Genomic DNA, 25,093 nt, shown 5'->3' with positions numbered 1-25,093 from the left:
CCACGCCGGTGCTTCGCACACATTAGTTCTGATCTGCACAGAGACCTTGCTGCTTGCAGAGCAAAATCCTGGAGTCAGAACACATGGCTGCTCTCTCCTGTCTTGTGTCTATCCTCACTAGCTAAACTCATTGCTCTCACATTTCACCATCATGGATGCCTTCAGCAGTCGGGGAGCCTCAGCAACTGGCCCAGGGCCAAGCAGTGGGGGTACAATGAGGGAAGCCTGACCTCTGTTCATCGTGACTTAGGTTTCAGTAGGAAAACAGCCACATGACTCTAGGTACAGAACTTACATTGTGATGTTTATCACTAACTAAGAAATTAGCGTTACATTTAGTACAAGATTTGTGGAATAGGATAACTATCCCGAGAATTATCTCCAAGAGAGGAGAGAATGCTCTCAGAAAGCAGGGACAGAACGAGCCAAAGCCTTGAGGTGGTGGTGTCTAGATAGAAGGAACAAGAACTGCAGGGTGGAGCCAGGAGGGCAGAATCGGGATCCAGAGCCTGCAGAGCAGGCAGCCCAGGTGAGGAGTTTGTTCTTTAAAACGAGGACACTGTGGGACTTTGAAAAGGAGAATGACGCTGCTCAGTTCTGTTTGAAGAGCACTCTGCCTGCAGAGCGGGAAGCAGACATGTGGAAAATGAGTGATCAGGAGCCCTGTGGGTATCTGCGGAGCAATTCATGCACCTGGAGTGGGGCTTTGCATGTAGGAACATGGCCAGGATCACACCTGGGTACCCTCCAGTGCAGTAGTCATGTTGCCACCTGGCAACCTGGGTGCCAAGGACTGTTGAACTCACTTCCCGTCACTTATGCAGGCTTGGCCAGGTCACCCAACCCTTCTTTGTTCTATCTTCTCCTATGGGAAATAATACTTTATATAGAGGTTTTAAGATTGTGAGAATTAATACAAGCAAAGCACTCAGAATAGATTTGGCATATACTAAATGTTATTTTGCAAGGGTGCCTGTGTGCGTGTGCATGTGCATATAGAACCAGAAGCTAGCATAAGGTATCTATCTCAGTTGCTCCCTATCATATTTCTTAAGGCATAGTTTTTCCCTGAAACTGGAACTCATGATTTTGGCTAGACTTGGTAGACAAGTATGACCCAATTCTTTCTACCTCTGCCTCCCCAGCGCTGGGATGATAGGCAGGTAGACCATGTCTGGCTTTTTATGTGGATTATGGAGATCTAAACTTTACTAAATGGGTCATCTTCTCAACTCCAAATTTTGCTTATCACTGTGCATGTGTGTACATATTGGGGGGCAACTGCTACAATATGTATTCGGAGGTCAGAGGACAACTATGTGGCCGTGGTTCTCCCCTTTGACTTTTGCATGGCTTCTAGATATAATTCTTACCTGCTGATCTAACTACTGATCCATATATATATATATATATATATATACATATATGTGTGTGTATGGTGTGTTTTGTATATGCATAGGTGACTGTGTATGTGTGAACATATGCAGGTGGAATCCCAATCTTGGTGCTTTGTGTCTTCCTGGATCAATCTCCACTTCATTTATTGAGGCAGAGTCTTGCTGAACCCTTGACTATTGTGGCTGATCTACCTTGCCCTGGAGATTCCCCATCTCTGCCTTCTGAGTGTTGGGATTATAGGCGACCACTATACCCGCCTGGCATTTATGAGGGTTTAGGGATATGAACTCTGGTCCCCAAGCTTCTCTAGCAGGTATTTTATCTACTGAGCTACCTCCCCAGACCCAACCTACTATTACTTTTATAATTACACACTGTTGATTAAAAACAATATTTTTGGGAAATTAAATCCATAAGATCTCATTATAACATGAAAACCAATCCCTATTTTTCATCACCTACCAGGTCATACTAATGCTTGTCTATGCCATTCAGGTTCCCCTCCCTGATGGGTGCCTTTGAGCCAGGAGCCACGTGCACTGTTTCTCTGTCTCAGTCTCGTGTCATCTGGTTTTTGTTCTGAGGGCCTATTTTCTGTCCTCCTGGTTCACATCTCTCCTTCCATCCAGGTCTGACTGTTCCTCCCTCACCTCTTGCTCCACCCCATCTCATTCTTATTGGCTGTCACTATCTCAGAGAGTCCCCCCACAACAACTTCTTGTGGCAGATACTGTGAGGCACCACACAGATCCCTCTTCAAGGAGGGAATTGGTTCGTCTTTGGTTTGGATTTGAACCTAAGTCCTGAACATGCTAAGCAAGGGCTGCCCCTGGGTTACATCCCTAAGCTAAGTAAGCTTGGCAGGTCCTCTGGGGAGAGTACGGGGAGGGGCCACTGGTCCATTTTACAAGCTACTTTTTTGCAGATAGAGTCCAGGTGAATAGCTCCTGGGTCCTGCTGTCAGCTCCAGCTTCCTTTCTCTCCCCAGGTATGCATTCCAGGAGCTGATCACACGCTGAACACCATCTTGCTCACTGTTCTGACTGCCTGTCACTAGAGTAGGTATCCAGGGAGCCCAGCAGCCTGCAGCCATGCCCGCTGCTTATCCCAGCTGGGAAGCCACTTGTCCCACCTCCTACCAACCGGCCTGTACATTTTCCTCCTAGGACACATCAGTCTGCTCTTGACTATATTTTATTGCTTATTTCCCTTCACTCCCAGATCCCTGGGCTATAATGAAAAATTCTTTGCTTTTCACATTTTTATTTTGGCCAGCTTTTTGTGATACAATTATATAGCATGGTGACTATACTTAATGCCACTGTGCTATATACTTGAAATTTGCTAAAATAATATGATTCTCTCTCCATTTAAAGATTTTTTTTTGTGTGTGTGTTATCCGACCTTTCGGAGGTATCATTATACAGCATGGGGACTATAGTTAATACTACTATATTGTACACCTGAAATTTACCAAAATATAAGATTCTTGTCAGCCTTGAAGGTACTCAGCACGTACAGTTGAATGAGTATGCTGTAATATAATGGCTAAGCTTAGCTGGTTTTTTAACTGAAATATCTGGGGCTTGAATTCTGACTGTGAGTGACACATACACGCTAACCTGTGTTCTTGCACCATCCTTCGAGTGCTGGGAACTACAGGGTTTGGCCTAAGGCATAACTAGCATGGAAAAGTTGCTCAGTAGATCCCAGCAGCTGACAGTTCATTTCTGGGGTGGTTGTGAGGATGGCAAAGATGATACATAGCACCTCATTCGGGGCAAGCAATTATTATATACACACCTTCTGTTATGAATCTTCTATCTAGATGCATTTTTAAATTAGTTCATGTCCAGTCTTCAAAACCCTTATAGTACCAGGCATGGTGCTGAGCAGAAGGGAGGTATAAATTAGAAGCCAATTGGCTGATGAGGTTTGTTCTTTTTAGCTCTTGTAGGGCAAGGAGGGGCTTGCCTGCCTTCCAGTAACTCCCCTGTGCCTAACCCAGCATGGGCCATACAAGCACACACTCCACATGGCACTTTAAAAAGGTTGATGGAGCAAAGGGAGTTTCAGGGTTGTCAGGATGTTGAGATGTGGTCTCCATGGTGACTTTCAGCCCAGCAGTTTAAGGAAGGTGCTTCGGACCCCATAGCTGGCACACTGCAACCTCCAAATGTGTGCCATATTTTTTACTCCTTAGACAGATTGTGGGTTGTGTATTTGTTAATTAAGATGAAAGTAATTGGTCCCAGCAAATAGCTAGCACATCAGCTTGCAAATTGTGTGCCCAAGGAGGCCCTGTGTTTGTCTTTCTTTCCCATCTAATGTCTCTGTAGCTCAGTCCTTGGCTCCTGGCTGTTTCCAAAACCCTTAAGCTCTTACTCTAAGAGTTGAAAATTAAAGAGAAAGTAAGGTCTGAAATAGAATTTCCTAAGCCTATTGTAATTCTATTCATGCTCAGGGAGGGAGAAGAAAGAGTAAAGCTTCTATATACATATATACTTTTTAAAAAAATTGCTTTGGTATGTATGGTTTCATCTATGCTTCACTTCCCAACTGAGAAACACTTATTCTTAGTAAAGGTATGAAAGATATAGGTGACAGAGGTCCAATCTTTTTTTTTTTTCTGAGACATGGTTTCTCTGTGTAATCCTGGCTGTCCTGGAACTTGCTCTATAGACCAGGTTGGGTTCCAACTCAAAGAGATCTGCCTGCCTCTGCCTCTTGAGTGCTGGATTTAAAGGTGTGTGCTACCACTGCCTGGCCAGAGGTCTGAGGTTGATTTTACTACTTAAAAGCTGTGGAACTGACCACTTGCATGGACTTTCTATGGGGACATTCCCAATGTGAACATTGAGGTAACTCAGAACCTACCTAACCTAGAGACAGATATTGGGATTCAACCTAAAGATCAAAAACAGCAGAGAGGCAAGTCACTAGAGAGATCTTATCCTATCAAGGCTCAGACAAACAAAGGGGCAATCCTACAATGCTCTCAGCCAACCTCAGACTCCACACTCCGCTGAGTTCCTATCTTTTCACCCTATATTCCTCTCTCCGCCCAGCCATATCACTCCTGTCTCCACCTCCCTAGGGCTGGGATTAAAAGCATGGGATCCCAAGTGCTGGGATCACTTTTGTGTGAGTGAGCTCTCTTTCTCTTTTAGGCAGACTCAATCTTGTGTAGCCCAGGGTGAGCTTGAACTCACAGAGATTCATCTGCCTCTGTCTTCCGAGTCCTGGGATTAAAAGTGAGTGCCACCACTCCTTGGCCTGTATGGCTGACTAATGTGGCTGCTTTGCTCTCTGATCTTCAGGCAAGCTTTGTTTATTTACTAAAACACAAATACTATACCACTATACCTCAATACTATATCAATATACCACTATACCAGCTGTACTGCAGATGGAATGAAGACCTGAGGGGAAATGTCCTCAGCTGGGGTTTCTGTGTTGTTTGTTTTAGGTAGTCACTGTCAGGGAAGGCTCTGCCTTGCTCTTTGCCATCAGAACCTAGCTCATGGTGATCTCAAGTTTAGTACTGATTACATGTATGAAGGAGTTTGGTGGTTTGAATAAGATGCCCTCGTAGAGACTCATGTATAAATGCTTGGTCCCAAGTTGGTAGAGCAGTTTGGGAAGGAATAGGAAGTATGGCCTTGTTGGGGGAGGTGTGTCACTGGGGGCAGGCTTAAAGGTTTCAAAGACTTAGGGCTTTCTCAGTTAGCACTTTCTGCCTCATGCTTGTGGATCAAGATGTAAGCTCTCAGCTGCTGCGCTAACACCATTCCTGCCTGCTTGCTGCAATGGTTCCTACCACGATGGTCATGGGTCTAACTAACCCCCTCAATCTACAAGCTCCATACAAGCTCTTCTGTAAGTTTCCTTGGCCCTGGATTGTGACTCCTCCCCACCCTCCAAATGTGTAAATTAAAGTCCTAAACTCCATAATCTCAGAATGTTTTTTTTTCTTTAGGAAGAGTGAACTATAAGTTGGAAGCTGCCATTAGACTGATTCCCCAATCTAATATTACCAGTATCTTTATGAAAAGGGGACATTAGAGCACATATAGAATGTCAGATTAAGTCAGGGATCAGGATGATAACCTATGTCCATGGATCATCGTATTTAGAAGCTGTGTAAGGGCTTGGAATATAATGACATCCTCACAGCATTCAGAAGAAACCAGCCCTTCTGTCACTGGCATCTGACTCTGGCCCCAGAACTGTGAGGTAATAAATGCCATTGATCAAGCCATCCACTTGGTAGCCCTCTGTTATGGCTACCCCAGGAAACTGATGCACAGAGACAGCGTCACCATTTGGGGCTGCAACGCTAGTAACTCAGACATAGGGGTTTTTTTTTTCTCCTAGGCCTGTGGGCTTGGCACAGCCCACACTCTCTCCTGTTTATGTATGTGAAGGAATAGGAGACCAGAAACGGTGTTTCTAAGCCCACCGCAGGCCTGGGTGTCTCTCCTGCACATTAGACCGCTCTTTCATTTAAAGAAGGGGCCCACTAAGGATCTATAGTCTTTCTTCCTGCTGTCCCCCCTTGCTGGCAGAACTGGAAGAAGTAGTGGGAAGCAGACAGCCCATGGCTTGGCTGGCTTCCCTAAACAGTGGCTTCCCACAGTTAGAATGTGCCATGCCCCTGCCAAGGAACCAGATGCCCCATGTCAGAATGCAGCGTCACGGTTGGAGGCTGAGCTAGCAAAGGTAAGTAGGGAAGTTGCTTCTACTAATGTGGCATTTGACTGTGAGCCCAAGGCTCCTGGCCCACAGTCTGAGAACAGGCAGTAAAGCCGGGTGTCTGTGTGCACTGGATCACACAACCCAAGATATACTCTCTGTTGGGGGTTCGCTTAGTGGGCTCTCAGGCATAAGACACCATAAGCCTCTCTGAGGGGTGAAGGAAGCTGAGGAAAAGACCCCAAGAAGAAAACAATTCTGCCCCAAGGATCTACTTCTCCCGGCTCTGTGCTCCTGCTTATGGCCCTTGAGTAAGGCACCTTCGGCCAGTCTCGCTCTCGACTCAGGTGAAGAAATGCTTTCAGAAAGCTGAAGCCAGGATTTCAAATTTGAACAGCATAAAGACAGAGGCCTGGGGTTAAAAGTGGCTCTGCCTATGCCAGACCCTATGTCCTTTCTATTCACCATGGACCATAAGACCCAGTCACCATGGCGTAGTACCATCCTGCTCCGTACTTTAGACTAGAGGGTGAGCCTGGATTATTCAGTGGCCCAGCCACCTCTTTAAGAAAAGGAGTGTGGTTCCTTAACATAGACTCAACTGAGGTTAGTACCTTCCTTGACCATCTTCCTCCTGGTAATGCTTCCTCTGGCCAGCACTGTTCTTCCAGCCCAGGAAGTTCTTCTGTCAGTCTTGAGCTCTGTGGTAAAGCTGTAGCATAAGGACCGTCCGTGTATGTGCTGAAGTCAGACTGGCTGAATACAGATCCTCTCCCAGCCTCTTCCAAGCTGAGTAAACTTGGGGAAACTTCTATTCCTTGCTAAGACGTTACAGGGGATGAAAACTGTAGATGCTTACTACCATTAGGCTACTTGTCACGTAGAAAATGATTGGTAAATGAGACACTCTGCCTAGTGCGCCAGTCCCTCTCTGACTAGTGCACCCGTCTCTCTCTGTCTAGTGCTCCAGTCTATGGATTTCTCTTGCTGGCCTCCCTCTTTAGACCTTGTGCTCCCCGAAGCTGAAGTCTGTGTCTTCTGTGCCTCCGAATCCTTAGGCGTTCCGAACACAAGGCCTGGTGACTACTTGGCACATGTTGCATAGATATATTATTTATGTTCATGCATGTCAATATAAATAAAGCAGGTAACCACACTTATAGTGACAGTGTCGGGTGTGTGTTCTGATGGTGGTAACATTAGGATAGAATTCACTAGACTGTCTATGGAGTGGTTGCTATTTGTTAGGCACTGTTTGAAAACACTTTAACACATCAAACTGTTTCAACAACTATCTTGAAGAAGTTCCTATTCTTTTCATGGTGATATACACAAAAACAAAGTACATGGAATTTCAGTGAGTCTCCTATTATTATTTATCTAGGACATAGCACAGAGGGAATCGACCCCAGGCTGTGTGACTCAGAAGCCACACACCTGTCTATTCCGGTCTGCTGCTTCCATAACTCCACCACTATAGCAGCAGTCACCAGTCCCAGAAGCAAGGGGGGTGGGGTGCACACTTGGGTCAAGTAGCAAGGACTGAGATTTCACTACAGAGGACTCTGAACATTCTTACCTCCTTTCTACGTATTGATCTTTTTCATCTTAAAGGAGCCAGGGTAGTGCATGTAGGCAGACACATAACAGACAAGGTCCTACTTGCAGGCAGAAAGATAGATGAGTCCCACCTTTTGCTTTGCTTTAGAATGCCCAGCACACAGTATATATTAAACCCATGAGAGTGGAGTGAATGAATGAATGGATGGATGGATGAATGAATGAATGAATGAATGAAGATCAAGGGCTCCAGAATTCAGCAGCGTGTGCATAATGAGTACTCAATTTCTACTTGGATTGCTTGTTTGAAGCACTTGGCATCCATACCCCAGAAAGTCTGGGTTGAGTGGAATCCCATCTTCCCAGGTTGAGGCTGTGTCATCTGAGAAGTTATCCCTTCCATTATCAGCATCTCTGTGGCCTTGGGTAGCCCTGAACCTCCGTAGCAAATATTAACACTTTGAATCACTTGTGCCTTCTTCTTCTTTTTTTTTTTTTTTTTTTTTTTTGGTTTTTCGAGACAGGGTTTCCCTGTAGTTTCTAGAGCCTATCCTGGAACTAGCTCTTGTAGACCAGGCTGGCCTCGAACTCAGAGATCTGCCTGCCTCTGCCTCCCGAGTGCTGGGATTAAAGGCGTGCGCCACCACCATCCGGCTGTACCTTCTTGATTCCTGGGAAATCTGTTGAGCGGGTTCAGGGGCTGGCAGAGAGGTATTGCACCATGCAACAGTCGAGCATAGCATGATAGAATGGAGCAGGTGGCATACATGAGTTTAAGGCAAAGATGGATTTTCACTTGGAAACTCATGCAGTGGGATGTGCTGGTGGGGCTGCAGGGAACACCTGGAAGGAGGCCAAACATAATGCAGATGGCCGCTAGCTGTTTCAGCCTCTGCCTTGTATCATGGCTAACTGGAAAGTGGGAAAATGGAGGCAATCTATCCCAAGGGGTAGTGAGTGTGGCCCCAAAGTTAGTAGCAACAAGATGTTTAGTACAGTGAAGAGCATCCAGTAAGCTTGCATGAGTGTTGGCATTAATGCAGTCTGAATTCGGCCAAGGATCAGATAGACCGGAGCATGCTGTCCTCACAAAGCTGACAGAGATAATTATGTCAGCTGGTCACAAAACTGGCCGCACTGTGAAAGATGCCATGGGAGCAAAACATGGAATAGTAGGTAACTTAGAGGAGGGATTTTCCTCAGCTGGACAGTAGAGAGGTGTCTTAGTTTGGGTTACTCTTGCTATAATGAAGCACAGTGACCAAAAGCAAGTTGGAGAAGAAAAACCTTACTTGGCTTACATGCCCGCATTCGTAGCTCATACCTGAAGAAAGTCAGGATAGGAACTCAAACAGCACACAAACCTGGAGGCAAGAGCAGTTGCAGAACCCATGGAAGGGTGCTGCTTACTGGCTTGCTCCTTATGCCTCTCAGCCAGCCTGCTTTGTTATAAAACCCATGGCTGCTAGCCCATGGATAGCACCACCCGCCCACAATGGACTGGGTCCCCCCCCCCATCAATCATTAATTAAGAAAATGTCTGACAGGCTTGCCTGCAGCTCAATCTAATGGAAGCATTTTTCTTAATTGTGGTCCCTCCTCAGATAAACTTTAGCTTGTGTCAAGTTGGCATAAAAATTAGTCAGCACAAGAGGGTGTCCTAAATAGAGATGGATGATAAGAGAAATGAAAGCAAAAGGTGGACCAGAGGAGAAAGGGGATGAAGATGCCTGTCGGCAAGGAAGAGACAAAAACCAAAACAAAAGACTAGCGCCTTCCAGGACCTGGAGGTAAGACACCAGAACAGGAACTCACAGGACAGCCTGACTGCAGTGTGGAGCTGGCGGGTCTATTTGTTCCCTGAAATGAAGCACAGCAAACTGAAGGTCTTCAGATAATAAAGATGTATTTTCAAATGGTTATAGTGACCAGAAGCAGAAATCGAGGTGCCAACCAGGTAAGGTTTCTTTGTGTCTTAGTGTCTGGTGGGGACCAACAGCCTTTGGGATGTATGTACGGATAAATGATGTCATTGCTGCATGAAGTGAGAAAGAGAGGCATGGGCCATCAAGAGAGACTTCATGCAGCACACTGCTATTTAGTGCCGTGGAAAAGAATAGTAAGAAAGCCAATTGTGTAGCTACCAGAAGTGCCATGGGGACTGCTAAGCCCCTGACTTATAATGGTCTACGCAATTGTATTCATAACCCTATGAGACAGGTGTGTGGCCAAAGAAGGCTAGATGGAGATGTGAATGAGCGAGCTGAGCCCAGAGTTCCCCCGTGTTCCTTCTTAATTAGGGGGTCTATGGCCGTTATCACAGATGAACAATTCTGTTGTCTGGCTCCCAGGCTCTGCCTTTTCATCATCTCGGTACAACAAATTTCTGTCTACTTCTCTTGATCCAGCCTCATCTTTTCGACGTGCCTAGGTCCCTGGGAGGCCAATCTCTTGGGCTGAATTCATGAGTTTTCACCAGGAATGCCTAATGTCAAGAGAACAAAGGGAAGATGTCAGGAGATTTATTGGGGTTTATTTATTTATTAGGGTTTTCCCCCCTAGGTGTTTAATATTTTCCTGGTCACTGATCTAGCTTGCAACAGTGAACCAAGTACCCTCACGTAGCTCACCTTCAGATGAGGAAAGTAAATGATGAACAAATGAATAAGCAAAGACACCTCACACCTGTCAGAAGATGCGATGGGTAAACTTAGAGCTGAAAGAAAAGGCAGGGAACAGAGAAGGTGAGGGGGTAAATGGAGATGCAGTCATGAAGGACCATCAAGGAGGTCTTTGAGTAAATAGCTGAATTGAGCTGGAGCAGGGAACATTCTGATACTGGAGGGGAGAGGGTTAGAGTAGCGTGGGGAACAAGTATAAGGACAGACACAGGGCAGAGTGTACCCGGAGGACCCGAGGTGTTGGAACAGTCCAGCAGGGGCTGAGTGCAATGTGGTTGCAGAAGGTATAGGAGCTAGGTCTGCAAAGCCCAGGTCTTGAAAGGTCTATATTCTACATGGCACTCCAGCAAGTTCTATGACCCACTTTCCTCCCATCTGCATAGTGCCCTAGCCAGCAGCTTTGTCCGTAGTTTTAAGGATCCAGCACAAAGATGGGCTAGGCTGTTGCTTTGAAAATCATTAAGTATTGGGCAAGATAATGTTCGCATCACTCGGTGCTTTCGCTTCAGGCTACCTGCTGCTGAGTGGAAGCACTGCCCATGCTCCCGAGGACATGGTTGTGCTGGCCCATTGCTTGGCAGCGGGTTGTCGCCTCTCTCACACGACACTTAGCTTTCTCGTGTGCCTCTTCCCCTCGGCGGCCTTGTGTTTCAACAGTAGCTCCCCAACTGTGCTTGTGGCCCTGACCTCCTCCGTGGAATTACACACCAGTAATTCACAGTGGCCTCTTATTATCCTATATGCAGTAAAGACTTTCTGGAGGTTATGGGAAATAAATGTGCCTCTTACTGTCAACCACGGTTCTTATTAAACTTGTTCCCCTGGTGTGGAAGTATCTTTGTGGGACAAAGCGGTTTTATTCCCAAGCAGCCAATAAACTACTAATGGGTTTTATGTCCAACTGTAACCAGTGGCGTTGCAGGCAAGCCCTCTGTTCACTGCAGGCAGGAGTCACAGGTTTCTCACCCACTGAACATAAAGACTTCTTATTAATCGGGTTGAGTCTTCTTGTCCAAAGAAAAGCTGGTGTCCTTGTGGATATGTGCAGGTGGAATCATGGGATCAGAGAGGCCTTGTTGACTTATGGGCTGAGATCTGGAGCAATAATGAGTGCATGAGGTTGAACACGTGAAAACGGAGCGTGGAAAGAGCTGCATGGGTGACATCTTCTAGCCATGAGATGTTCCTTCTCTTGTGGACATGGGGACTGTTCTCTGGTCTCTTGGCAGGGGAATGGAGGCATAAGGCAGAACTAAAATTGCTGCGAATTGTTTTGTGAGTTTTACAGGCACTGTCTTTCTGATCTACACAAACTTACAGAACTGGCTAGTCTAATCGCAACTCTACTTGCACATACCACCTAGGAAAGAATTCAGGCCCATAGCTGGGTCGTAACCAAATATTTTGGAACTTAAAAGTGGCCACTGCAAATCAAATGCATCAAATAACTCATCCGTAAGACATGGCATCATTGCTGGAACAGTATGGCAAAGCCAGACCTAGGACCCCGGGCAGAACTGAGTGGGGTGGGGTTTAGTGAAGTTCAGCCTAGTTCCTGCCCTCTGTCTTCTCTTTAGTCTTCCATGTATAAGCACACTCACTGAAGCAGAAATGTGAAACCAGGGACCAGGAAAGGAGAAGAGACATGAGAGGTGCACAGAGCAGCAGCGTACGACTACTTTGGAGGGAGTCTCAGGCTTTCCTTGGGATTCAGTACTGCTCCTTTCTTGTTCCACGTAACTTCACAGAGAAATGACCTGTCGATACAGAAGCCAGATATCTCCGTGTTACTGGGAAAGTGAAGAAGGGGGAGAACCAGTGCTTCTGGTACCTCTGTGTGGAAGTCCGCCCTCAGTTTTCCTTAGGGCGTTTCTGTGAAATTGTAAATTCCACCAGGGTGGAGTTTTGGTCTCTCTTTTTTTTTTTTTTTTTTTACCACTGTGTCTGGGCACCTAGAACACTAGGTGGCATGTGCACATGCATGCACATATGTAAGGGGGAGTACATACATACATATCGACAGAAAGCTTTGAATATGAAATGTACTCAATACATATTATTAAATACGTTTGAATAAGCAAGTGCACTGGCTTCTTCTCTGTGACAAAATTCCCGATAGAAGCATGAAAGGATGAAAGTTTGTTTTGGCTCTCAGTTTGGAGAGTGCCACTCATCATGGTGAGAAAGGCATGATGAGGAAATGTCCGGTTGCTGGTCACTTTGTCTCCACAGCCAGGACATGAAGAGAGAGGAATACCGGTGCTGGCATCTTCTCCTGTGTTCTTTTTACACCACCTGAGACCCTTGCCCGTGGGATGGTGCTACTCACATTTAGGATGACTCCTCCTCCTTGGCTAAATATCTAGCAACTCATTAATAAATACTCCCAGAGGTGTGTTTCCTAAGTGACTCGAAATCCCACCAAACTGACCGTGAAGACTAACCACCACAATCAGCAATGCCCATTTAACGTTAGGAATATCCTACAAAATAGGAGTGACTCTTCCTGCTGTGTGCACAAACAAGCCTAAAGAAATGAACCCCAAACTCTACTTAATATGAAAATTCCAATCTAACTATAAAATCTGGTTTCCTCCTATTTCAACATGTGTTGGCCCAGCTAATACAGTGTCACCCGCTATCATGTTACTCGGTAGCAGTCAACATAGAAGCAGACAATGCCAGGCACCACCAGTTTTCTGGTGTCCTGGAGAGCCTGGAGAACCTTTCGGTAGAGCTGGTGATTGACTGCGCATCAATCTCTCAGGCACGCAGTGCGAAGACCACGCAAGTTACTCATGTTTCCTTTCTTCTGGGTGCCAGGCAAAAAGCTGTTGGTTGACTGAGTTTTCATTTCCAACTGAGGTGACCTGGTTAATTCCTGACCAGAGGCGCACCCGCCCCCAGGCATGGGATTGTACGAAAATGTTTTTATTCCCCTGCCAGGGGATGCAATATAATCACTTTTACTGGTAAATTAGGCTCTTTAACCATGAACTAGTGAGCAAATTTTTGGTGTTTATTTGAAAACTACAGGCCTAGAGAGAGGAGCGAAAGGGCATGTAACAGCAGCGGGACGCCCCTGCTGGTGGCTCATTGCACCCATCCAGCAGGCTTTGAGAGAAGCCTCCTGTTCATCAAACCTCAGGCAGTAACTACAGAGAAGGTACTAGGGTTGGGGATATATTAGATAAAAGAAAATATATGTTGTTCTTTGTTTTCAATCCCTTCATTGTCCCGAGCCTACAAACCAAAACAAAAGCCATGCCATTGGATTAATGGAGGCAGTCGAACAAATGGACAAATGGAGTACAGATGCGAAGTCCATAGCTCACGACGAACGTCTCTGCAGTTAGAAATATTCAGAATGCATTCTTCTAATTGGTTTCGTCTTTTGCGTCTTTACTCACGTAAATGCGACTTCAGTTTCTGATGACGTAGATGGCTTACGCCGGTGCCGCTTCATATGGCTCGTGCGGATGTTAAAACGAGATTTTCAGAGTACCCGAGATTTGAATGTCATGTTTGGCCTGTAAACGTGTTACGCAAATGTCACGTCATGGTACAAATTAGTAAGGATTTTGGAGCTTACGTAGAACATCTCTGTGTTACTGAGACTCAGAAACACAAAGCAACTTTGCCCAAGATCATGCAGCTTGCAAGTGGCAGAGCTGCATTTTGAAGTGGCGTCTCTGCCTCCAAATCAGCTTGCATCCCATCAGTGAGCGAGTGACCTGTAGAATACGACCCGGGACTGAGAATGCACCCTGAGAACTAGCACTACCCTTCCACGGCAACTGTGCCTGGCACACGTCATAGTCTGGGCCACTGTATTTGCAGCACTGGGTAAAGTGCACAAAGACAGATTTCTCTGTTCCCTGGAAACTCACAAGAGAGGTGAGGACCATCCAAGATGGACCAACTGAAAGCAAAAGACAGATTCTAGCCAAAGACTGTGAAAGCTAACGTGGCAATGTATTCATCATCACTAGCGATTAAAACTTGCAATTAAAAATGCCTGTGGCCATCGTTGGTAATTTCATGCATCCTTTTCTGCTTTCACAGGGACTTAAAGGACTTTGTCGTCTTACTTCAGACAAAAATATACCAGTCGAAAGTTGGACCGCCAAATGCATCCCTTCTTCCTGCGGCTCTGCTATATGGAAGGAGCAGGCTTCAGTTAGTGGCATTGTTTGGACTGTTTGGGTAGTTCAGTTGTCTTGATAGCTTGGCTGTGCAGAAAAACCTAGTCATCCCCATTACATACTTGATATACAGTGGGCAGGGCATTTATCTTTGTTTAGCTTCAGGCAATTCAAAATGTCTTGGCTTTTTCTTAAATATCAAGTAGCCATTTCCTTGGGAATCTCCAGTAGTACCTCGCACAAGACAGGCTGTAGTGGGTAAGGCTGGGCTGCTGAGGAGGGAGCCAGCCTACCTGCTCTGATCCCCTTTGTGTGGGTGAGCTCCTTCTAACAACCTGAAAACCCTGAGAACGCTGTGGCAATTTGCAGGCAAGGGAGCAGGAGCTCCACAAAGCTGACAACTGGCCTTCAGCACCTGGCAGCCCATGAGTGGAGTGGGGATCTGGGCCCAGAATACATCTGGGTTCCAAAGCTATGTCACTACACCTCGTGCAGGAAGAGGAGAGAAAAGAGAAGAGAGAAAAAAAATGGACAGTGGAAATGGGGAGTCAAAGGAAAAATGGGGCAAAGAAAGGGCAAGAGAGGCTAGACTTTTGTGTCTTTCAGCACACAGTGTAAGAAGAAAGACAAAGAGAAGGGTCAAAGGTTCCTGGGATGAAATTATTCCTGGCAATTTAGAGAGAAATTTTCTAAACCACAGGTTAGGAAGTCGGCCCTTGTGGCAGGCTTGGCTGTCTGGAGTTCCCCAAGGACGGCTCCTTCTCCTGCCGCCTCATTATCGCTGGCAGCAATCTGCATGGCCAATAATGAGAGGGTCTTAATGCTGGTGTCTCAGGGGTGGGTAATGGCCCTGCTCACGGGGTGGAGGTCGCAGGTTCAGGCCCTAGCGCTGTGGAAAGAGCTGTGAAGAGCTGCAGACTGTCCCCCTGGACCCACAGTCCATTAGCCCTCAGCCCTCAGCATGGTGATAATGAGAAGGTGGGGCTACTCGGCAGCACCCCCAATAGATAGGCAGGGCAGTCTGCACTCCCCAGTGGCAACGCTTCGCTTCCCGTTGCTGCTGCATGCCCACAACCCTGCTCTCCTTGCTGGGGCATGGGTTGTATCAGCTCATCTAGGTTCTGTAGCCTCTGAACTTTGCCCCTATCAGAGCTCACAGAAGTAATTAGGTGGTCAGATGGGTTTGGCTTGATATTTATAACATTCCTTATAGTTTCCCGTTGTCTGTAAGCTCATGCTGTCAAGCTGAATATGCAAAAGCATTTGAAGCAGAGTTCTGTCCTTTCCCTTTTCCCTTCCCATATGACCCTAGACACACTTCTGCTGAACCCCAATTTCTTCATAATAATAGCAATAGCTTCCATCTTTTTGTTTAGTCTATTATCTGCTTGTTATTAAAAATAATTAATGTTGAGCTCTATACATTGCATTCTGGGCCCACATATATCATGTCTAAACTCCCCAACTTTACATGTTGATGCTACTTTTTATCTTTAACTTACAGAAGTGGAAATAACCAGAGACCCAGTTGGCACATGAATCTCTTGGCATAGGTTTGTTTTTTTTTTTTTTTTTTTTTTTTTTTGATTTTTCAAGACAGGGTTTCTCTGTGGCTTTGGAGCCTGTCCTGGAACTAGCTCTTGTAGACCAGGCTGGCCTCGAACTCACAGAGATCCGCCTGCCTCTGCCTCCCGAGTGCTGGGATTAAAGGCGTGCGCCACCACCGCCCGGCTTTTGGCATAGGTTTTAACCTTAATGAGCACATTATAATGAAACTAGGGCTCTAGCACTCCCAGCAAGAGCTTGGTGCGGAATAGCCCATTGCCAGTAATTGTGGCTCGTTTCTCCCTTGCTCCATGTTTAGAATATCTGTTAGGATCAAGTGAGAATGTCGAAATACAGGGGTTGTGTATTAGGAGAGCCGAGAAACCGAAGTGGGACGTAGGACTAGTGGGGAATCAGTGACAGGAAGAAGCCACTGTAACCAGAGGAGGGAGGTGAGGGTGGCAGCCAGGAGCCCAGAGGTTACCTTCAGAGGTGACACCTGCTGACAAGCCTTGGGGGTGATACTACTACTTTCTTAGAGATGCAGTTTGAAGCAAGGAGAGTGACAGGTAGATGCATGCTGTCCTCTCCCAGACCTAGCTTACAGGTTCCTACAGAGCCTCAGTTGGTCACATAAGAAACTTGAAAGCGAAGGGGTCGGGGGAAATGCCGTGTCCTTGGCAAAGACAAAGTGAAAAGTAGTGAAAGAACAGGAGTTTGTATAACTGGTGTACCACCAGCCCCTGATGGAGGTGGCCCTTGCTAGTGTTCTGCTTGACAGCCACCGGTTCAGGCCACTGCACAGCGGCATCCCAGACGAGAAGGGTTAAGCCCAGCAAGACATGAAGCAGCTCTTCCAGATCACCAAAGAGGCTGACTCTGTTCCCCAATGCAAGAGTTTCAAAGTGAGAGGGGCTGGGGGGAGGGGACCCCCAGCTGTGGACAAAGAGGATTTTGCCAGAAGAGGAGTTTGGAAGAGAGCAAGAGAAGAAAATGTGCTGCTCTCTGGGCTGAAGCCCTAGGGTTGTATAATCACCGACTTACCTGCCACATCATTGTGTTTTCTCCTTTAGCTTGTCCTGAAGCTTGAAGAGATAGAATTTGACTATTTCCATAGCATTCTGGCTAGTCTTATGCCAGCCTGACACAAGCTAGAGTCATCTGAAATGAGGGAAGCTGAGTTGAGAAAATGCCTCCATGAGATCCAGCTGTAAGATATTTTCTTAGTTAGTGATTAATGCGGGAGGGCCCAGCCCATTGTGCTGAGTTGCTGGTCCTGGGTTCTATAAGAAAGCAGGCTAAGCAAGCAATGATGAGCAAGCCGGTAAGCAGCACCCCTCCATGGTCCCTGCATCAGCTTCTGCTTCCAGGTCCCTATCCTGCTTGAGTTCCTGTCCTGACTTCCTTTGATGATGAACAGTGTTGTGGAAGTGGAAGCCAAACAAAGCCTTCCCACCCCAACTTTGGTCATGGTGTTTCACCATAGCAACAATAGCCCTAACTAAGACACATAGGACCTGCTTTCTAGCACTCACTTGCATCTTAGCCCCTCTGGGCACTGGCTCTGTGATATCCCTTTCTATCTATAGAGACACTGATTCTAAAATGTGGACAATGTTACTTAAGCAAGACCTGCCAAAAAGGGACAGAGAATTTGTCCTCTCTTCTATCCTCTTCCCACTGGTGTAACAATGCAGTGGTGACTTCTTCCCTTTAGGTCATTTTGGAAGGGTGGTTGAGCTATGGGTATCTGTGTGACATAGGCGTGTGCACTGAGCCTGACGGGTAAACTGTGCTGCTGAGTATCTGTTAGCTTGCAGCAAACCTCATTCTTAGAATCTCTCTCTGCTTTCTCCTGGCTCCAGTCCACACCCAAACGGCGGTAGGTGGAGCTCATTTTGAAATGCAAATCTAATGGTTTTAATACCTTCCTCCTGCTTAGTTAAAAACCTGTCAGCGGTGCCCACGCCTTCAGGATAAATCTTTGCTACTTACAGCATTTTGACTCCCTCCTAAGTCACCTTTCGATTCTCCGGCCTTGAGCTCTTGAGTTTCATGCATAGCAAACTACTGACCACGCCATGCTTTGCATCTTTTTCCTGCTTATTGTATCTGTTCCCAGTTTGTGACTGTGGCAATGTCTACTGCTTCCTAAAAGGTTTCTCTCTGTCTGTCTATCTCATACTATGTGTGCTTTTAGTGTGCTTTGTATACGTAGTCACCACAGACCCGTTACTCAGGCTTTGTAGTTGAGGGTGCATATCACCTCCAAAAAGGTTAGACACAATGGAAGTCCAATAGTGGAAACAGGGCGTTCATTGCTGTGTTTGTTTATTTTTACTCTGTGTGTGCCTAAGAGTATTTGATATACAGTGTGAAATAAATGTTGGTTGATTATCCTAAGAGACGGAGGTTGGGAATAGAAGGAATGCTAAATGTTGTCAACACTTCTATTCACATTTCTTACGTGAAGGTCCTGAAGTCACACCCGCCTCAGAAGCCCCATAGTAGGGATGCACTTCCAAAGCTGGCAAGCAGGAGGCCATTTGCATTTTGTTTAGAAGTATATCAGTAAGCCAACTTCTCTTTCAAACATCTCTGGCATTCTATACCTTTCCTGCTGGTCTTTGGTTTGATGACTGCCTAGGGGAGAATTTCTTCACAGGTAAACAAATGCATGGTGGGCAGGCTGACCTGGCCAGTATAGACCGCATGGTTTGGTGTTGGTGGATTGCAGCCAGTACTGTGCCTCCCGCTCTTTGTCTTTCACTCCCAGATCAAACTGTGTAGATATTTAAATCAGAAGGTTGGCACTGGCAAAGGGCCCTGTTTTAGGAAGTAGGTGTGGCAGATTTTCCTGTAATCAGACCCTGGTGTCATCTTGTGACATTGTGTCTGAGAGTAGTAAGACAATAAAAACATTTTTCTCCCTGTCTCCCCGATCCAGTGCCCAAATTCTCCACAGGGCAGAGTACCAGGAAGCTGACTGTATGTTTGGGGATCTGGGTGGCCAGTTCTGGGACTTTGGCAAGGCAGCCCTTGTCTGAGGGAGGGTGGTTTCAGCTAGTGGAAGCTACACAGGCTGGCCTGGAACCCGCGCTCTCCCAGCGGTCTGCTGTGTGAGCTTTTGTGAGTTACCTCAGCCTCCAGGACCTCAGGTTCTGCAGCTGTGACATAGGAATGGTATCCGGAGGAGGAGAGCAGCTTGGGTGGTGGGGTGAAAATGGAAGTTTGTAGATGTTTGTGTTCAGAGTTGGGTCTGCTCTGCCGTAAGCACTGTGTGCATTTGCTTGTTACAAGTCACCCCACAAACATGCCGAGAGCCCACTAGGGGCCAAGTGTTCTCCACACTGTGTAAGGAAACAGAAGAAAGGGGTTGGCTCTGACTTCAGTCATCTTAGCCAGAAACCAAGAGGAGAGACCAGGAAGTGAATCATTGCGGTGCAGTTTGACAGCTGCAATGCATAGGATTGCACAGAGGATGGGAGCAGAGAGGCTGAGTCTGCAAGCCTACCACAGACCCCCAGGGAAGGCTCCTTAGACTCCAGGGAGGAGAAAACACAGGGCTGCTGCAAGAGGAGTAGTGGGGGAGGGGAGGCAAGGAAATGTTACAAGAAAGGATATTCCATATAGTTTGTGAGATAGTTTCAAGGGTGCAGAGCTGCGTACCAATGTGGTCTTTTGGGTGAGTCTGGGGTAAGTGGTTTGCACGTGTGAAAGAGAGAGGCACGGGGGTTAGAGAATTAGATGAGGGTCAGCCAGTGGGTACCAGGGGCTCAGAGTCAAATGTGAGCTTACTAGGAGTCAGTGCAGGTTGTGAGAGCCACAGAAAGGAAAGAGAGTTGAGGTGTATGGCTAATTACACTTTGATCTTTTCTGATTTTTTTAAGAGGAAAAAAAAAAGGATACAACAAAAACTAAACTATGAGGCTGCCCTTAGACCCAAGCTCTCATATATTCCAGAAGAATATTGGTTGATGAGTAAATTCTCTTTGGGCACATGGTATATTTTTAAGTCTATGAGTCCTCCGACCAGTGTTCTTAATCCAAAGGAAATGCATTTAGCCTGAAGGTTCTGAACCAATTACATAGTTTTATAAGGTCAAAATAAAAGTTGGGAGTCATTTTATCTTCATCCATGCTGGAGGAAGTTACAGAACCAAGATGCTTTAATGAGAAAAAGCCCTGGGATGGGGAACGTGCAAATAGAAGTGTCAGCACCATCAGAGGCTCAGTGGCATCCTGGATGCTGGCAGATGAGGCCGGGGCTGGGCTGTGAAGTCCTTTGACAACGCGGTCTGTATCCCTGAACAAGTTGCCAAGGCTTCAAGAGGGATAGACATGAAACACAACATCCTTCCACCCTTATTAAGATTTAATCCTGCTTTCAACAGGATTGCAATGTTATTAAATTAGATTTTTTTTCTCCTCCCTGAAAAGGGGATTTAACTTTTGCTTTTCTGACATCATAATCAACACGGAACAGATGCAAAGGGGAAATTGTGTGACCACTGGTAATGTGGACCTATACTTAACATGTAGCATGTGAAGTTATTAAAATGGAAATTAATTCCCTTTATTACTATCGTGCCCTATCAATTAATTTGGCTGGAGGTACTTATGAATATGCAATCACTCCTTGCTACTGCCCCCCCTCCCGTGCTTTAAGGATGTGGAAGGCAGAGGAAAAGCAGCAGCAAAGCAGCTTCCCTAGGACAGTTCACATTTGCTCCCTGACAATTGATGATGGTGGGAACTGACAGCTAATGAATTTTTACATGCTGGGCACTGTTGCAAACACTCTACGTTCATTCTCATTAATCCTCACGATCACTCCTTAGATTGCGTGATTTTATTTTCCCTATGTAAAGAAGAGAGGAAAGGGGCACAAAGAAATAAAATGATCACCCTCAGGTCACCCAGACGCTCTGTCACCCAAATTTGAACCCTTCATTCCTGTGCTTTGTTGCTTCAGCTGGCGACAGGGAAAGGGGGGAAAGGAGAGGTGGGAGGTGGGCAAATTCCTGTAGGCTCAAAAGGGATGTGGGGCATGGGGGAGGGGTGGAACTGAAGGCTGCACAGAGGAAAAAAATGTAAATACATTGTAAAATGCATCTTGTCTTTATTTAGGAATGGCTATATCAACAGATCTGGGAAAGTCAGCCAATCACAAGATACCCGGGGATAAGATGTGTCACGGGGCCCCCAAGGGAAGTGCAGCAGGGAGCAAGAGACTGAGGGAAGAAATGCATGGGCTGGAGCCAGGGGAAGAACCAGGAGGGCAGGTTAAGCTGGCTGTGAGAACTGGTTCACATGAGTAATTCCATAGGTTCTGGGGAATGAAGAGAGGGGCTCTCCTGTCTGGTGGTTGAGGGCAATGATCTGGAGTGAGTGTAGTAAAGGAAGTTGCTGGGTCCTAGATGGAATGGTTTACATTTGAAAGTTACTCATGGGTGGACATTTCCTGCCCCTGAGATGAACTGACACAGAGAGAGTCCCAGAAGTATTATCAAGTCATCAGGAATGCCTGCAATAAAAGATAAGGGAAAGGAGTCAGAGTTCGGAGGAGAGAGGGCTTGAGAAGTGACTAGGGCAGGCGACTGGTAAGAAAGACAGAGAACTGGAGCTGTAATGCGGCGATGCCAGGGGGGGGGGGAGGCGGTGAGATTAAACCTTCATGTAAGTATTCTTTGACAGTGCGAAGACATTTTAGCTGGATGTGCAAATTGAGCTCTGAGGGGCATCATTCATTGCTTCGTCTGGACTTTGCTTTCTTGTGAGCAAGGATCTTGTGTTCTTTGTCCCTACACACCTCCACAGACATATAGGAATCTTAATCTTCCAGAATGCAACAGTCCTCTTTGATCTATACTCCTAGTTTCCCAATAACACCAAGTCTTTGCAGATGTCCGTACAAGCTGAGGTTTGGATAGGAGGAAGCCCGTCGGGTCAGCTGAGAGCGCTCTGAAGGACCCTGGCCACAGCTTGGTGCTTGATTGGAAACCCAGGATTCTTGGTTGATTTCTTTTTGCTTTCCTTTTGAAAAATGTAAGAGAAATTATAGACGATGAATCAAGATAGTGCCACAGGCAAACCAATTAGAGGTTTGTTACATTATCAAGTTCTAGGACAATTAAATGATCTATACACTGCGTCTAGACTTTTTAATCACCAGCCTGGAAGCAACGGATTTGTTGGGATTCTTCCCACACTCTCGTCTTCATGGCCAATCCATCAGTACATTCTTTTCCTTCCGTCTCTAAATGCTGTTAGTGGACAGACATCAGCCAAACCAGGCTTGCTATTGGCCCGATTTGACTATGAACAGAAGAGGCAGTGAATGCCACAAAGGAAATTATTCTCAGTGTGGTCGCACCAGGGGGCAGATTGGTAACTGGAATCCCCTTCTCTCTGAGGAACTAATGATAGTCTTGGGATATACAGGGAAGGAACCACAGGAGAACAGAGGGGGAAATCTCATGCATAGTCAAGCAGTCAGACTGGTCTGGCTGATCATTATCTCAGGTCTGGTTCTGTGGGGTCCTGCTGATGTCAGGGGAAATGCTTGCCTGCAAGGCTCATTGTTCCTAGAACTTGAGAGAAACCAGGGAGGCAGCTGCTCAAAGAGTAGATCACAGGGGCAAAAATGGAGTTAATTTGAGGCAATGACAGGATCCTTGCTCGGGGTTTAGGGCAATGGCTGGGGGTGTCTAGGTGCTGCTCTAACCCAGAGCATTGCAAAAGCTGAACAGCTTTGCCGATTTTGAAAATACCTACATCTTAATTTTGAGTCCATCGCCTTGAATGAAGAGGATGAACAGTTTTAGAAAACACTCCTCAGATAACTTGCATCCAGTCAGAGCAGGAGCCTAAATTAGTGTTTCAGGCAGCAAAGGAGAGAGATACAGACTGGAGACGAGATGCTAAATTTCTCCTGGGCTTAGTTACCCACTAGAGATCTTTGGATCCATGTGAAGAGCCTGTGCTTATAGCCAACGTTGTCTTAGTCATGTCTTGATTTATATATACCCAGGGCAGTGATACTGCCACCAAGTGTCACCTGTACCTCCCAAAAAACCTTTCTATGGGCCTTCTTAATTTTGATCTTATCTCTTTCAGTCTGTTCTCCATATGAGGACCACTGATTCTTCAGAATATGAAAAACATTGAATCAATATTGTGGGATATTTGTATACTGTGTGAATATAATATTGCTGCGATTGGTTTAATAAAGAGCTGAACGACCGATACCTAGGCAGGAAGAGTTTAGGTGGACTTTCCAGTGACAGAGAGGACTCTGAGAAGAAGAGAGGTGGAGATGCTAGGAGACACAGAACAAGCAGGGTGTGCAGGAAGAGACGAACAGCCACGAACCACCAAACAGACTGTAGACTAATATAAATGGGTTAGTTTAAGTTCTAAGAACTAGTTAGGAACAAGCCTAAGCTACAGGCTAAGTTTCATAGTTAATAATAAGTCTCCATATTATTATTTGGGAGCTGGTTGGTGGGACAGAGAAAGACGTGTTACAAATCAATCCTTTGTTTTGTGCATATATAAAATATATAATATATATTACATATACATACACATACATATATGCATACAGACCTACAACCAGACAGATCAATAGATATATTAGTCGAGGGGGTAACTTCTATAACAAAAGGATCCAAAAATATAGTTAGGACACAAACAAATCAACAGATGAACAGGGTTTTTGCTTTTGTTTTTAAATAGGGCCTCTCTTCATAGTCCTGGCGGTCCTGGAACTCACTGTGTAGACCAGGCTGACCTCTAGCTCATGGGGATTTACCTGCTTCTATGTCTCACATGCACCACCATGCCCAGCCAGGTCCACTTCTTTAGGGGCATGAATTCCAGGTTTCAAAGCCATCCTAGATAGATGTCCTGCAAGCAGAAACCAAAATTTATGAGATGGTAACTCTACAATGTTATGGCAGGATGGCAAAACAGAAATAACAGGGATATGGGATTGCAAAGGAAAGAAGCTAAGTCAGAACGTTACATATCAAGCAAAGCCAGAGGAAGTAGCATTAGATTCACTCCACGAGGACAGATCTGGCTAGATCCGAACTCATCCATCAGGAAGGGAGAGCTGGGGGTATTGAAACTCAGGTACTTTATCATTTGCTGGGCTTTATTATCTCAGAGAGCTGGGGCAATTAGTAGCCGCCTTCAGCCTAGAACTGCAATAGTATTGTTATGATGATAAAAGTGTTAATTTGACCTTTGGGTGAGAGTGTTTGATGGATTGTGATAAAGTAGATAATGAAGCAATTGTTCACATTTAGTGGAGACTCTAAGTATCAGAGCCAGCCTCAAATAAGCTCACTAGAAGCAGAGAGCGTCTTCCTCCCAGAGGATAGCCTCAAGTGCTTAAACACGCTGAGCTGGGCACATCACCGTCATTGCCAGGGCGGAAACTGCTCACCCTTTCCAAATTAGTTAATGTAGACATGCCTCACTTCCCCTATCTATGAAGTGGGCTGATAACTAGTCCTCATTCCTAAGTTTAGTGTGACCATGAAATGAGTTAATATGTTGGGAGAGGTTTAAATGAGCAGACTAAGAACCTTAGTAACTGCTTTAGGGGACCTACAGAGTACAGACAATATTCTCTTTCAATTTTAGGCCTGCCTTACTGCTGGTGTTTTGGCTCTTGCCTCCACCAATCCATCAAATGAACGCTCTACATTCTTTTCAAAACAGGAACAACCTTAGGTCATCTCCCTGTTTGGCACCTTATAATATATTCCTCAGGGCAGGCCAACCTCTGTGACAAAAAGGATCCTTGGCTAGTTGCAAATTTTTCTGTCCTTCCTCTACAACTTGACCTCAAGAATATCTGGAGGCAGTCAAGGAGTCAAGCTCCTATTTAACATGGAGCATGAAAAGTGTATCCCTGGTCACTAGGCCACACTCACAGTCAAAAGCCTTATCTGTACCCACCCTCTCACCCAACATAACCTCTTGAAGCTTGTGTCAAAGCTGTATTTTTCCTTAGGTGACCAATGACCACAGACCAATGAAGGATCCCTGTAGCCG

The sequence above is a fragment of the Arvicola amphibius genome, chromosome 6, assembly GCF_903992535.2.
Source record: "Arvicola amphibius chromosome 6, mArvAmp1.2, whole genome shotgun sequence".
In the NCBI taxonomy this organism is placed as follows: Eukaryota; Metazoa; Chordata; class Mammalia; order Rodentia; family Cricetidae; genus Arvicola; species Arvicola amphibius.
This window is presented reverse-complemented; position numbering follows the sequence as displayed.